This window comes from Chelonia mydas, chromosome 18 (assembly GCF_015237465.2).
Source record: "Chelonia mydas isolate rCheMyd1 chromosome 18, rCheMyd1.pri.v2, whole genome shotgun sequence".
Classification (NCBI taxonomy): Eukaryota; Metazoa; Chordata; order Testudines; family Cheloniidae; genus Chelonia; species Chelonia mydas.
The window spans coordinates 17,213,112-17,229,851 of NC_051258.2; the positions used below are offsets into that span (position 1 = coordinate 17,213,112).

A 16,740-nucleotide genomic window follows, 5' to 3' on the forward strand; every position below is an offset into this window, starting at 1 on the left:
ATTGCTAGAAGATCCTCCAAAATTTCTTCACAGTCCAAAGTCATGTTGAGTCTGTCAGGCCTTTTCCATCAGTCCCTTCCTGCTCCTCCCCCAAAATTCCTATGCTGCCTCTTTAAGCTGATGTTCTACTGAAATCAGGTATGTCTGGTAATACAAGAGGTACATGCCTGCGGTATATGCATGTCCCTCATACATTTGGCAGTAATCAACTTATTAAAGTAGGTCAACTCATGGAAATCTCATTATGAACACATAAATGCTCAGCCCTCTGCAGTAGCTGGAAAGGCTAAGGATGAACAATTACTTTGCTTGTGGCTTTAAGTTGTCCAAAGTGTGATAGACCCTGGAGGTCTCCTGGCAGCTGTCTACAGCTGTGTTGTCAAGTGGGACTAAGGTTGGGAGGGCAATCAAGAGAGTGAGGAAGGTTTGGGGTGGCTTATTTCTTCTATCTCATTTCATAACAAAGAGGCTTTTATATTGCAAGGGGAAGAAGTTGGGTGACTGTCTGACTTTATAAATACGCCTTAAATGTTTTGTTTGCAGAGGTATTTTAACTGTGTTGGTCACAGGATATGAGAGAGACAAAGTGGGCGAGGTAATATCTTTTATTGGATCAACTTCTGTCGGTGAAAGAAACAAGCTTTTAAGCTACACAGAGCTTAGACCTGAAAAAGAGCTCTGTGTAGCTCAAAAGCGTGTCTCTTTCACCAACAGAAGTTCAGGAAAAGATATGACTTCACCCACCTTGTCTCTCTTGAATGGTTAGAGTAAGGAGAAAAGGGTGAAACTGGACTAATGTGCTCACATGGCCGTTGGAAGGGAAAACACAAAGTTCTTTGTGCTACCAGTGTTCTCACAAGCCCTGGTATGTGTTATGCTGTGAATGGCAGTGACAGGTTATTCCAGAATAATATACTGTGAATGGCAGTGACAGAGGTTATTCCAGAATAATATGCAGACCAGGAGTATAAATGTCTCTAAAAAGGACTTGGAGGGAATTTAATGCTTGTGAAAAGTGCTGGCTGCTGATGTGTTCTGTTTAACCACAGAATAGAAATAGTGACAGGACAAGATTCCTTTACGCTACCCAGCCAACACACCACTCCCATCTCCCAAAGCAATCACCTTGCTGGGCAAGAGAGGAGTCCAATGTATGGGGCCTATTCAATTCCAGGGTTCTCTGCTGAGGCTGACAGTGTGATGTGAACAATGGGAAATGAACTGAGATTCACAAAATGTATTGGCACACTGACCAGCGATCGGATGGTAGACGCTTTGGGTCATTATTGCCTTACGCTGAATACCAACTAGTATTTAGAGGTGAAAGGTTCTGTACGTCTGGCTAACGCCTCACCCCCAAGCCATCTCCCTCTCCCAAGAAGATGCACCTCTTTTTATAGCTAATATAAATGTCTTTCTTTTTCACTGGCTTTTTAAAATCAGAAAGCATTGCCCCATATACGTAAAATGAGGTAATTTGTTCTTCATGTCTTTCAGAAATCTTCTCCAGTACACTGCCTAATGCTAAAGCATTTCTCTTCCAGGGGGATAATGTATCACTGTAAAAGATTAGCAGTAAATAACAAGAAGATGTATGATACTAAACACAATTCAGTGAATCTCAGCAAAGCTATGAAGCTATCGCAAGGATGAATTTACTGAGAGGATGTATCCCTCTCTCTATACTTTCAATGAGTTCAGGGTCTATTGCAGCTGGACATTTAGTAAAATTCTCTGTTTCTGTGACTCTGGCATCCCAAGTTGTACTCCCCAGTGGGTCAAAAGTGGAAGGGGCATGAAGCAAGGAGTAAATTCTCCATTGCTTGGCATTTTTAAATTGCCACTGGATATCTTTTGAAAAGACAACCACAGATGCCAGGGCTGGATGCAGAAATTGCTGGGTGACATTCTCTGGCCTGTGCTATGCATATAGGAGATCAGCCTGGATGATCAGAATAGTTCCCTCTGACCTTTTTTATGGGCCAGCTTCTCATTAACAATCTGGCCTCTTTAAGACACTCAGGTGGTACAAAGGGGCCAGAATCTGGCCATAAACAACAAGTGAAAAGTTACCCTTGTAGAGGGGAAAGTGTCTCTGGAAAAATTGTTGGACTGGTTACTTTGCCAGCCACTTCCATGCTCCTGGCTTAGGCAGCATGTTAAGGAATGGAGGAGGTGTGCCAGGGGCAAGCGCATGGTGCAGTATAGTATAGCTAAAAGCTGCTCTAACTTACGCCAGAGCCAGGCTGACACAGAATCAGAGTTTCATAATGGACACAGAGCTCGGACTCTGGGGAAAACTGAGCCCTATTAATCTCAGAAAACATGCTGCACAGACCAGAGTCTGGTTTCAGGTACCAGTGTAGATATGGAGTAACTCTAATGACTTCAACAGAGTTAATATGACACAATTTAGATCAGACTCAGGCCCCACATCTCTTTTATTTATAGGTCCAGTGGATGTACTGGTTCATAATGGGCATGAATTGACAAGAGACCATGGAATACAATCCCTTCATGAAGTACATTCCAAGGTGCTGGGCAGAGAAAACCCCCACAATCCAGCTGAAATGAACATGTGAACTAGAAATAACAGAGAGGAGGGAACTAAGTTTTCAAACTTGCAGATTGAAGATCACTAGTACAAATATCACAGCAAATCCCGAAGTCCTTGGTTACACAGCTGAATTACTTTACTCCTGTAAGTAAGCCCATTACTGACATTAGTGTTTGCAGGATCAGGCCTTATTCATTTTTTCTTGTTCATCATTGGGCAACACTCACTGTATACTAGAAAGTATAAGGCTGAGGGGACTGATCCAAAGCCTGCTTGAAGTCACTGGGAAAGTTTCCACAGATTTCCAGTGGGCTTCAGAGAAGACCCTAGATGTGTCTGTGAATTAGAATAGCACCTGCAGTCTCACCAGTTACAGTTGATTGAAAATACATAATGCTGTTTAAGAACCTAGAAGGGCTTTATGATGGGTCCAGTGGCTAGTGCAAGGGTGTGGGAGCCAGGACTCCTGGTTTCTAACCCTGGCTTCATCACTGAGTTGCTGTGTGATCTTAAGCAAGTTGCTTTATTGAAGGCAGGGTGTAAATTCAAAGTGGAGTAGCCATGCCTTGAGTTTTATAAAGCACATTGCTATCTGTGGATGGCAATTGGTATAATACATGCAAATTATTGCTAGGGTGACCAGATAGCAAGTGTGAAAAATCAGGACGGGGGTGGAGGGTAGTAAGCACTTATATAAGAAAAAGCCCCGAATATCAGGAATGTCCCTATAGAATCAGGACGTCTGGTCACCCTAATTATTGCTGTGATTATCATCCAGCATCTGGCAAGGATGGGGTTAAAAGCCCATCTCCAGCAAAAGAACTGCAGCAGGTGTTGGCCCTCTTTGCTGATGGATGGTCACATGGCTGGGTTCAGCTAAAACGGCTAACCTCATAGGGTAGAACCTATGGGTCTTTAGGAGGATCTAAACAACTGCTAGTGACCTAGGAACTGCCTGAACTATTAGACTTCTTCAGTAGTTGGATCTGGGGTGGAACTGCTTTCCCACTGCAAAGGACAATACTGAGGTGTATCTACCAGTAAGAGTATAAACAACAGAAGTTTGACTGTTTTTTTACCACTAGGACACCTGACTGTGAAATGTATATTCTGGGCTAAAATAAGACCCTGATCCTGCAGTCTCCTACATGTGAGTGGATCCCCACCTCCATGATGACCCTGTGGAAATCAGTGGGGCTCTGCACAAGTGTTGAATTATGGGAGAGGTGGGGTGCCAGGGGCAGGAGCATGGAGGAGCTGAGCTGAGCTCTGGTAATCCTTCACTGCTCTCTAGAACTACCTTGGCTCTGGACTTTGTAGGATCGAGGCCCAAATATTTTTCTTGTCTGGCATGTGCACTGTGGGGTTTCACTTTTGCCATTGGCTGGTCATGGCTATGAGATTTAGGTCCCAGTCCTGAATAGATTTAATTGGGTTCTACCTGGATGGTTCATTCTGTAAGATCAGGCCTTTTTTTATTGCAGGGTAGTGTGGGGCTGTAGCATTGACTCTGATAGGATATAGTTTGCTTTCATTTCTTTATTTTTAGAAAAAACAATGATGCCTTTCTTTATTGGGAAAAGAAAATGCCCATGAAGGATGACTTGCACTTTCTCAGGAGGGTGATGTCACTTGTGTGAACAGGTAAGTGGTGGGATTGATGGGGGAAACCCTGGTCAGTTAACTCCAGCACTTGTGCTGGAGTTCTATGTGCACTTCCCTGTTGTTTTTCCTCTGTTAATTATTTATTAAATCTATGCACTGAGCATCATTCGATAAGGAACTGGGGCCAGTTCCAAGACTACGATGTATGGTATTTGTGCAGTTTTCATGTGCCCATCTCTTGTGTGCATGAAAGGCATTTGCACAGCTGTCTAATGTTCATTAGGGTCATTTTGTCTTGTTTCCCTTCAGTCATCAATCATCCTCTCCCCTCTACTTCCAACATGTAGCAGAGGGGCACACCAGGAATGAAAATAGAATGGGCAGGACCAAGAAAAACATTTGCTTTAGAGAAATGTGTCACTTAAATGCACAAGACAAAAGGAATTTGCATGGAGCCAGGGTGAAAAGCTGGGCTTGTCAATAACATACTGTTGATTGCTTCTCTGAGCAGCTACAGATGTCTGAGAGATGGTGTCACTTAAACAGTAAAGCAGCGGCATTGTGGCTTAGGGGGGATGTAGAAGGTAGCAAAACAAGGGTGTGATGGAAAATAACTAACAATAAAATTCCTATCTGCTTGGGATCCCCCAAACCTGTTCTGCTACTTAAGATTCTTGACATTGTGCCTAATCCTCAACATGCCATTTCAAAAGGTAAACCTTGAAACAGGCCAAGCAAAGAAGCTCTTTCATCTCTGCAGTGTTTGCTGCCAGGCAAATTTGGCTCCCTTAGCTGCTGTGTTGCCAACGTTCCCATGCTCTTGAGGTTTTCTCAGATGGAAGCACTGAAAAGATGGAAGGTACAGATACACCAGTTTCAGAGTAGCAGCCATGTTAGTCTGTATCCACAAAAAGAAAAGGAGGACTTGTGGCACCTTAGAGACTAACAAATTTATTTGAGCATAAGCTTTCGTGAGCTACAGCTCACTTCAAGTCAGGAGTAACTCCACTGTATGAATGGAGTTACACCAGTGTAAAACTGCTGCAAAAGAAGAATTAAGCTGAATCACTTTCTGGAGGGGACTGAATCGGTGGGTCTGATTCTCCATTGCCCTGCCCTTTGTGTACTCATCTACAGCAGTGCAAAATAGTACCATTCTGATGTAGTAGTGTTTTACACCTACTGTGCACTGGTGTAAATCTCTATATAAGGTGTGGGTCAATAGAAAATCAAGCCATGGAACTTCCCAATTCCACTAAATGGTGGTTTCTCAGGCAACTTTTAGACTAACCCTAAAAATGTGTATTTACAAAAAGTTCAGCAGGAGGATTAATTGTTTGCTGCTAGGAGGTGTTCTGTAGTTCCTCTATAAACAAAGCCTGTTATCTGACTAATTTTGCCATGCAACAGAAGTGGGAAATTGATGAAATTATTAAAACCAGTTTCATGCTTCAGAGTGCAGAGATGTTGGTTGGTTGGCCTTTGAGCTGTTGCTGTTTAGGATGAATGCAAAGCCTATTATTTATTATTAACTCTTTTTTTTGCACTAGGGCTAGAGTCCATCTAGGACAGGGCTTCATAGTGCCAGGCACTGTGCAAACATATTTGTTACAGTATAGCAAATGGTCCTTAAAACTTACCAGTCCATACACAAAATTATTCATTTATATTACCATAGCACGTAGGAGCCCTAAACATGGATCAGGACCCCATTGTCACTAGATGAATACAGGCGAGGAATCGACAAGACAGTATTGATCAGCGTGGTAGGCAGCACTCCAAGCATACCAGCAGTCTAATCACTGCTAAGTTTTTATAAAAAGAAAAGGAGGACTTGTGGCACCTTAGAGACTAACAAATTTATTTGAGCATAAGCTATCATGACCTACAGCTCACTTCATCAGATGCATGCAGTGGGGAGATTTTATATACACAGAGAACATGAAACAATGGGTGTTACCATACACACTGTAACAAGAGTGATCAGGTAAGGTGAGCTATTACCAGCAGGAGAGAAAAAAAAACCTTTTGTAGAGATAATCAAGGTGGGCCATTTCCAGCAGTTGACAAGAATGTGTGAGGAACAGTGGGGGGGGTGGGGGGGGAGGAAATAAACATGGGGAAATAGTTTTACTTTGTGTAATGACACATCCACTCCCAGTCTTTATTCAAGCCTAATTTAATGGTGACCAGTTTGCAAATTAATTCCAATTCAATGGTCTCTTGTTGGAGTCTGTTTCTGAAGTTTTTTTGTTGAAGAATTGCGACTTTTAGGTCTGTAATCGAGTGACCAGATAGATTGAAGTGTTCTCTGACTGGTTTTTGAATGTTATAATTCTTGACGTTTGATTTGTGTCCATTTATTCTCCCCACTGTATTTTCCACTGCATGCATCCGATGAAGTGAGCTGTACCTCACGAAAGCTTATGCTCAAATAAATTGGTTAGTCTCTAAGGTGCCACAAGTCCTCCTTTTCTTTTTGCGGATACAGACGAACACGGCTGCTACTCTGAAACCTAAGTTTTTGTAGGCATCACAGCAAAGGAGAGTTTTAAGGAGGAGGATGAGTTAGCTTTGCAGAATGTACTTGACAGCGCATTAGCATGATTATTGATAATGAAAACACTGCCTTCTTTACTCATTTTAAAAAAAAATACCGAGCGCGTGCGGTACACTTATGGCATGGTTTTTGGCGGCTGGCTATGTGATTGCTTTGTGGCTAAGAAGAAGGAGAACCGTGTACCTGTGGTACGTCTGTAACCCCCTCCACCCCACCAACTGATTTTTGTTCTTAATTTTCATGCATAAACCCCACTTCGTTATAACTCGTCCCCATAGGCTGAGTGCTGCGGAGACTGATGCGGCGTTTTTGAGAGTGAAGATGGTGACTGGCCTCTGGTTTTGTGATCTTAGAACATCCATGTCCTGTGGCTTAATTACTGTATTGCTCTCTGTGTGGTGGATAGAATTTTGTACATGTAAAACATTTTTTCTTCTGTTGAAGATGAGGGGGGAGTTTGGCATGGGATTCACACATCCTTTCCCCACAACCAAGGCCCCACTTTGCTGGTGACTTTCTTCCAAGACGGGCAGGATGGGATTCCCTTAAAAACCCTTCCATGTGGTTCCTATGACTTCAAGCGCCGAGAGTCAGATTTTTTTTCAAAGGCGCTAAGCACCTGAAACTTCATTTGAGCTAAAAAGAAAAGGAGTACTAGTGGCACCTCAGAGACTAACCAATTTATTTGAGCATAAGCTTTCGTGAGCTACAGCCCACTTCATCGGATGCATACTGTAGACGCTCAGCACTCTTGAAAGTCAAGCTAGTTTACCCATGACTGTGGGGCTGCACTGAAACCCCAGACCCAAACATCCCCTGAGCTTTGGGGACGCTTGAACCTGGCCGAGAACTCTACGCCATTGGCCTCTCTCCACTTTTACTTGTTTTCATTTAATTTTTCCTTCCTTCAGATTCCCCAATCAGCCACTGCTTCTGCACGCTAGCATTGCAGACTGCATGTGATTGCTGCTCAGAAGCAGTGTCTTAAAATAATCCTCTTGACAACCCCTAATTACATTCAAGAAAAATTGCATCCAAAATGCACCCACTGTCTCCAAGTTTAAATTGGTGCTCTGAGCTATCCCTTCAAGTCCTGCCAGTGATCGGTGCCTGGGTCATTGCACAAAAACAGAACTGCTGTTATCCTGGGACACACTTGAAGCACTTTCCTTTACACCTAACAATGTTGAAAGGGATTGTTTAAAGTGAGTGAATTTAAACTGTATCCAGCCAACTAGACAAGCATGTGACAAAATTCTAATAAATAGAAGTTTACTGGTGTGTGCAGTATAATTTATTTTCCACAGTTCAGCATCCTCTTGTGATTTTTTTGAGTCATCTTATAGCCTTAACTGTTCAGCTTATCATTCATTATGAGTCTATAATAAACCTTCTATAGTGGCTGTATGTGGCAAAGGTCCAGATCCGCCCACAGTGTAAATTGACAATAGCACCATTGACTTTGGGTGAGCTTTGACAGTTTAAACAAGTTGAGGGTTTGGTCCAATATGTTTATTCCCTGCAGATAAGTGGTGGTTGTTGTGGATCTGTGGTTCAGTTCTTAATGGCACTTCGTTGTGGCTACCTAATATCCAAAATAGACTTTTTTTTTTTCCCAGAATGGCTGAGCAGGGTCTGGATGTTTCAGAGGATTGGTAATAGGTTAAAAACTTCTGCTGTATGTATCACTATCTTGAATCCAGTGATGGTCAGGTGTGTTTGTTAGAAAATCAAAGCAATACTGTATATAGTCCTTGGCCCTACAGTTCACGAGCCACTCATGACTGGGTAGTGGGAATAGAACAGCCAAGATAACTTAGCTAATCATATAGTTGGTGTGAGTTGCGTTGTGCAGCCTGTAGCTGTAGAGGCTGGGATTGAAGCTACAGGTGTACTGGAACTGCAAAGCCAGTGCATCTCCTTAAAATGTAGAATATCCACGAAGCTGACCCTATGCTTACCCTCCATGCAGCCCTTGAGTGAGGGCATGGCCTAGGGAGAGTGGAGGCATGGCAAAAGCATTCTGCCTTTTAGTTGCACTGGACTTCTGGATGGTTCCATAGGGGTGTCATAACAACATAGGTTAGAGACCCCTGGGGCTGCTCTATCTTATGCTGGGAAATTCCCTGCTAGCTGGCTGGCTTCCAGAATCTGGTGTTAACAGAAAGGCGGCTGATCCTGGATGGCCTGGTGGTTAGGGCACTCGCCTCAGACTTGAGAGACCTAGGTTCAAGTCCCTGCTCCTCCATAGACTTCCTGTGTGGTCCTGGAACAGCTGCTTAGAACTCTCTGCCTCAGTTCCACACCTGAAAATTGGGATTAAAGAGCACTTCCCTGACTCTAAGGGGCGTTGTGAGGATAGATACATTGAAGATTGTGAGGTAATGGGGACCATGTGAGTACGATAGAAGAATGTGGGAGAGGTGATGCCACACATTCTGAATTCCTTCTGAGCTCAGAATGTGGCCCTTAATGGGTAGAGAAATAATGGTGTGAGCACAGGGAGCTGGGATCTCCTGTGTGCTAAGCCTGGCTCTGACACTGTCCCTCTGCATAATCTATATAAGTGCTAAGTAGTAGTAACGCACTCCAGGATTTGTTCCGGTCTTATGTGCATATTGGAGTCGGCGACATGCAGTCAATGTGGAATGTTCATAGCTCATCCATCCAATGCACTATATGCTACGAGTGGGATTTCTAAAGGAGCCTAAGGGCTTGTGTATATGGAGGATTTGCACATGGCATGCTGATGCGTAGATTGAAAGCACTCCAGGTGCACTAACTGGCCGTGTGGACCCTGCTATCACACTACAAGTTCTGAACAGCAGAAGATCAAAGTGCACTACAGAACTTCTAGTGCACGGTAGCAGGGTCCACAGGGCCAGTTAACTCATGGCAGGCTGATGCGCAGTAGACTTCCATCCCAGAATGCTGTGAACTCTCTCCATATGGACAAGCACTAAGTGATTTAGTCACGAAGTGAGTCACAAAGGTGCTTATGAACCTTACAGTATGAACCTTACCCACCCTACGGTAACAAGCTAGACTGCATGCACAATGTGGGAATGGGGAAAATGTCAGCTGCAGAGTTTCATATTTACAAAATCTGGAACCCCCAGAAAGTGCCTGCATTGCTGCATTTTGGTTATTTATTTTAAACATGCTCGTTCTAGTTTCTGGCTTGTTTGGATACACCTCATTAATACTGTTTTCTCTGCGTGACTCTTCCTGTAAGTCGTTAAACTTTACTTCCTGCATTGACTAGTTAGCATAGGGCAAAGTCTTGCGACTTGACTTGTGATCTGGTGTTCAGTCTGGTATTAATTCTTTAGGAAAATTTACCAATGTATCATTTGGTACAGAAGCTAGGTGATGCTCGCACTTTCTTACACCTTAGCAACAAACTCCCATTCAAGGTATTACATATCATTAACTGAAATTATTTATTGGAAGTCAAGCTATCATAACCTTTCATGTAGCCACTTTGACTACTGATGACCAAAATGATTGCATCTCGGTAGCCCCATTGGAATATATAGTAGCCCAGATGAATCAGGGAGAGCAGTATCTTGTCATGTTGTACGCTTCTGGAACCTGCATTGGCAGCTTTGTAGACTTTCTCATTATAAAGGTCTACAGCCAAATAGCTTAATAATATTTTGCCTTGCTGTACAGAACCTTACATATGAGGATCCTGAAGTGTTTTCCAAACACTAAGTCTCACAATACCCCAGGTAGGTGGGTATTTTCCATGTGCTATAGATGGGGGAAGAGAGGTAAGAGAGGATGAAGTAATTTACCCAAGGTCACATTGCAAGCCAATGGTAGAGCCAGAAATAGAACCTAGGAGTTCTGTCACCCTACCCCATTCTAACGTCTAGCCTTGAACTGGATTTCCCCAGTGTGGAATAATTAATAGTTTCTGATTCTCTTCTCCCCACCGCTCCCAGACTTTCTTTCAAACTGTGTATTCCAGGAATAGGAATGGTATGAATGGTCTGAAAGCTCTTTTCATAACAACAGGTGACTGGCAGGAGGGGACTTATCATAAGTTACATAGGCCTGTGTCCAGTGAAGGTGCCAAATATACCTTAAAAGATTTTAGTCCCCACAGCTCATTAAACACTGGGCTGTCTGCTACCAATGAGTTTGACCTAAGAGGTCTCTGTACTCATGGGAGGTCATCACGACAAATAAGGCAGCAACCTGGCACTACAGTTCTCTTCTCCTGAACTAAGAATGTAAATCTTCAGTACCCATCATCTCTTGTGAAGCTCAGCTCACCAGCCAGAACAGGTGAAGGTCAAGCGGAAACTTGGTACCTTCTATTTTCCTCTGTGAAAGAGGCCACATCAGATTTTCATGCTTTTGATGTCAAATTGTCTCTGACTGACTGCAAATATTTCTATGTACAGTTATTTTTTTTTTATAAACCCAACTGGGAAATCAAGTTTGTGACATCTAGATAGGTTAAAATTGCAAAGACATTAATGTGCTTGCCCTTTAAATGAATAGATTTAATCTTTCTCACACCCAAAGAATAAGGAGCTACCCAATGACATTTTCTCTTATCAGTTTAAAAATATACTGCTTGTTCGTCAACCCCTAACCACATGGGATCAGACTGGAGTTTCATGTAGGGCACAGGTCAATGCATAATTGTCTCATATTGGGAAATGATACCATCCTCTGCAGCATCTGGTACTGTCAGAGACAGGATCTGAGGCTAGATGGATGGTTGGTCTGACGCAGAATGGCTGTTTGAAAGTTCCTAGTATAAAGCCCTATTTAACGTGGCTGAATGAACTTGACCCAATAATACACATGGCATTTCCAAGTCATATGGCTAAGTGCTGACACATGGATGGCTTTAGTTATTGACGAAGTGTCAAGAACACAGAGGAAACCTCAGGCCTTATTTTTTTATTTATATCGTGGCTGTAACCTGAGCTAACACTGGAAAAGTTCATCTCTTATTTGTAATGCCGTCTGTGGCTTTGGAGACCTAATAACTTTACAATATACCAAGCCCTCAAATGAACATTCACTTTCCTAACAATTAGTTCTGTGCCTTAAAGTTTAACCAGGGTCCAGGGTGCATTTCAAGCATTTGGATGCAGTAAACAGTCTTCTGTAGTAGATTAAATAGACACAGGACTAGGAGGCAGGGGACTTGAGTTCTAATCCCAACTCTGACACAGGCTTTCTGAATGGCCCTGCCCAAATCACACAGCCTCTTCCCAGGAAGTGCTGATCCCTCACCAAGTCCCACTGAAGCCAGGAGGAATTGAGGGTGCACAGGAGCTGGGCAGGATGAAGTCTTCAACCTCTGTCTGTTCCCCCATGTGTAAAACCGAGAGGGCTGCTTATCTCCCCTTTAGCATGGAGCGTGGTGAGGATTTATTTTTGTTTGTCCATCTCAAGCACTGTGACCATGAGACACACGGCATGGCTGTGTCTTCACTAGACTGTATGTTCTTAAAATTCCCACCTTTGTCTACCTGAGTGCAGTTCCCCATTGCTAGCAGCAGTGGGAATCCTAGCATAGACAATTGTTCTCGATCCCATGTTCTCTAACTCTTCTTGGAGCAGGTCTAATGTCAACAGTACAATGGGTAAAACACAGAGAAGCTAGAGTGCTGGTGGCACCAGTTCTCTAGCAGCTTTTGATTACTAGCAACCGAAAGCTCTGTGTGTGGTGGCGGGGGAAGGGGGGTGGAGTGGAGCATGTATTTATCCATCTATCTCAGGGGTGGGCAAACTTTTTGGCCCTAGGGCCACATCGGGTACAGAAATTGTATGGAGGGCCAGGTAGGGAAGGCTGGGGGAGGCTCTGCCGCCCAAAACAGCAGGGTGTGGCCTGGCCACCGCCCCTATTCCAGCCCCCCGGAACTCCCCCCCCCCCCGCCCCCTTCCCTGACTGCCCTCTGGGACTCCTGTATCTTATCCAAACACCCTTGCTCTCTACCCCCTGACCATTGCTCCCGGGACGCCCATCCCCTATCCAATCCCCCCTGCTCCCCACCCCCTGACCACCCCGCCCTGGGGATCCCCTCCCCCTATCCAACCCTCCCTGCTCCACATTACCTGTGGGGTGAGGGAAAGGGGGGGCTCAGTCCTTTCCCTGTGCGTTTCCCCTGCTCGTTTGGCTGCTCTTCCTGGCAGTCGGGCAGGGCTTGCTCCCTGTTTGGGCTGGCTGCTGGGGACAGGGGCCAAGCATGCTGGAGGTGGAGGGGGGCCTTGGCTTGCTCTGCCCCTGTCCCCAGCAGCAGGGCCCAGGTCCCTTGACCGTGCACCCCCCGGAACTCCCCTTGCTCCTCGCTCTCCCCCTGACCGTGCCGCCCTGGAGCACCAGGTCTGGCAGTGCTATAGCCGTGCTGCCCGGCTGGAGCTGCAGCCCCGCTGCCCAGGCACTGGGGGAGCTGTGACAGTGAGGGAGGGAGAGAGGGGAGCAGAAGGGCATGGGCCAGGGGCTAGCCTCCAGCCCTCTCACCATGCTGCGGGGGAGCTGGGCTGGCTCCTCTGCAAGCCTGTCCTGACCCAGCTCCCTGGCAGGAGCTCGGAGGCCAGCGGGAAGGGTCCTGCCAGCTGGATGTGGCCCGTGGGCCATAGTTTGCCCCCCTCTTATCTATCTAATCATCATATCTGTGCATGCTGTAACTCTCTTTGCAAAGTGAGTGGCACCAATTAGTAGGGTCACTAACCCATACTGATGATTACTACTGGAGTTTTATTGTCCTGAGAGAGAAATGCCAGAGGATCAGCCCCTTGGTTCTTCTCTTACTAAACATAGTTTAAATCCCCATGGGGACATCACTCCTCCTGAACCTCCCAGTCTTTCTCCCCACTTTTGGAGATGTTCTAAAAGCTACCTCCTCCGACATCTCTAAAGGCCGGGCCTTGATGGAGTGGTGCCACTGAAACAATGCTTCATTCAATGCTCCTGAGCATCCAGTCACACACACATGCAGCCACACCACGAAATATAGGCACGATCCCCACAGCAGTCCTTCGCTACCTGGATTTGAACAGTGTCCCTCTCAGACAAGGACTCTCTGTCAATCTCAACCAGATTGTAACAGAGTCATTCTGCTCAGCCTACAAATCTTTCACATGACAGACCTTGCTTCCCCTTCTCCTCTGTTACTGTTCAAATATTTCTTGCCACAGGCATGATTTATCAGTGGTGCTGCTACATTTAGTGCAGGCAGGCCTGCTTCCCCACACCAGCTCCTAGTGAGATCACCACCAAGTCGAGACAAGTAGGTCAAGCAACACGGCATATTTCCAATGTAGAGCACTACGCTTTTCTTGCTATAAATCAAGACTTTGTTTTCCCTTCAGATCCTGCTTCCCCATCTCGCCATTTGGAAGCTGCTCTGTGAATCGTTAATGGAGTATGCAGTCCAGTTCTGGTTATCAGATATCCCTGTTCACTGCAATAGGATCATGGTTTCCTGACATCTCTTAATTGCATTTGAAATCCCCCTGGTTAATGAATTTATCTTCATGCCTGTCAAACATTCACTTAACTGATCTTGTGCTGTATAATTTATTTTTGTTTCTTCTCTTTGCTATTCAGAAACGTACTTCCTGAAACCTTCCCCCTTCTGGAGAAAATGTGGTCTATTTGCTTCCGTTCTTACTGTTTTTTAGTTGCAGATGATGCTTTTTGACAGCATCTGTTTAACGAACTTCCTGTCGCTATGGGACTGTAATTCTGACTTTTCCCTTTGGAATATTTTGCTAGTTGATCAGTTGCTTCTTACATCTGGCATTCCCCATATAAGAATTCTTCTTCTCCATGGTGCATGTATCTCAGATCCTGAACTTGGAGTCGAGACTCCAGGGTGTCTCACAGACCTGTTGTGCAACCTTGGGCATGTCATTTAATCTCTCCATGCCTCTGTTTCCCCTGTGAATGTCTGTTTTGTCTACTTAGACTGTAAATTCCCCAGATCATTGACTGTTTCTTACAATGAGTCTGTACAGCACCTAGCACAATGGGGCTCCCATCTCAGTTGGGGCCTCTAGGATCTACCACAATGCTACTTCAACTACAAAAACAAACCACAAACACCCTCTGCCTTTCTGGCCACTCAACGCATATGTAGGTATCCTGCTTTTCCTGATGTGCTGCAACTAGAACTTGGCCCTTCACTAGATGAAACGTACCCTGGATATTGTCACACTAGTCATGAGGATTTTGCCAAGTGAATACTTCGAAGTGTGTAGATAAGGTAAAGGTGAGGGTGAGATAAAAGAACTGGCTTTGCAGGGCCAGGGTGTTTCTATTATTATTAATAATACCCAACACTGATCTAGCAATTGAAAAGATAAGTCCTGTCCTAAAGAGTTTGCAATCTAAATGATCCCTACTGGAAAAATCCCTTTTCCAGATGATAAAGGGAGTATTTTATTGTAGGCCTGAAACTAACTAACAATATGAGAAGAGGTTTCAGCTGTATTTCAGAATAATCTACATTTAATTGAAGTTCTTGGAACTCTTGACTCCTCTTAACCCCAATGACTTGTATTTGTTTTTTCTAGTTATTCCTTGTTCATCCCTAAGTAAAGCTATGTCCAATCCTATGGTCAGATCTGCTTTCCTGGGACAGAGATGAAGCTGAACCTTAAAAATTATCCTTTCTCTATCCGGGGTAGTCAATTGTTTTTTGTCAAGATGCAAATTTCTTGGTCAAGGTATAATCAAGATCCAGACTCCAGAGAAACATTTTTCACACACAATAATAATAATGATAATAAGTAAATACAAATATTTTGCGGTATATTCAAAAGCATCTGGCTGTTCAGATTTGGCTCATGGTCCACCTATTGACTACCTCTGCTCTAGATGCTTCTGCCAGAATGACCTGAGGCTGGCAGTCATCAGAATGGGCTGGGAGGTGGAGGCAGAAGGAATCTGCATGAGAAGAGCTGGAATGATGTTGACTGCATTAACGGTAGGCAATAAAGAGGCTGCCCCTCACTCAGCTATTACTGCCGTTGGAAACAGTCAATGACCACTACAGCCTCAGTATCCAATCCATAAAAATCTATGGCAATGCCCTATGCTGGGAACAATTAAGGTGAAAAAATAAGAACTATAGAAAGGCTCAAACTGACTGTAGGGTATTGCATGTGAGGTCCATATTTGATTTATTTCTCTGCCAGGAAACAAATCCATTCTAGAAACAGGTTTTTATGGGCACAATGTTCTTTTAGTTCTGTAGTTTAAAATAGGCTATTGTCTTCTTTGCTTTAGGCTTGTGCTTCACAGGCAGGTGCACACCAGTTGGATGAGTGCTGCTTATTCCTTTCATTTCTTTAGAGCCTGGTCTTGCCTCTGCTAAAGTTAACGGCAAAATGCTTGTTGAACTAAAAGGGATTGGGATCAGGCCTTTAAATAAGTTTCTACCAAGTGCAAGGATTAATTTGCATTATAATGTAGCTCTTTGCTGCGATCCCATTTGAGTTGGCTTTGTCCAACTCAACATATATGTTGCAGCCATCTTGAGGACTATTTCTGTTTCAATAAGGAGAACTCTATGAAGCTTCTTAGTATCAGTCAGCTAATAGACTCGATTATTTCTCTGACCTTTTAATCTCCTGACTCCTCTGATAAAGCTCACATCACTTTTGAACTTGTGATGTCCTAAAGAGGTTGTGATGCCCATGTCCAGCATTCAAAAGCTTGATGCCTCCACAGCTGATTAGCCCTAGCACCCTGGGAAGGCTGCCTCCTTAGCAATGGAGTTGATAAATATGCCCATCTCTGGGTGTCATAGCAGATTTCGCTTGCCCTTCCATAGGGGAACAATTGTTTAAGTCAGTCCTGAGTTCCAGCTGGTTGGGCCAGTATGGGAAATCTTACTGGAGCTGAGCTGGAAAACTTTATTGAAAACAAACCAACTGTGACTTGTTAAGATCCCTGATCACAAAGGTCTGATTTTTATGCATACCTTACTCACCTCAGTAATTATTACTCTTGTTGTGTAGCCCTGCTGAGTTACATTTG

General features: G+C 44.2%; 1 long non-coding RNA gene across 2 annotated transcripts in view; it reads left to right on the forward strand.

Annotated features, from left to right (window-relative positions):
* The first annotated feature begins 3,477 nt into the window (after positions 1-3,477).
* Positions 3,478-16,740, forward strand: part of LOC119563953 — a 127,874-nt gene continuing 114,611 nt past the window's right edge. The window contains exons 1-2 of one of the 2 annotated variants that reach the window (XR_006286461.1): positions 3,478-3,597; positions 4,107-4,201. This is a non-coding gene — a long non-coding RNA (uncharacterized LOC119563953). Of the gene's footprint in view, positions 3,708-4,106; positions 4,202-16,740 lie in introns of both variants that reach the window. The other variant, XR_006286460.1, reaches the window with a different exon arrangement.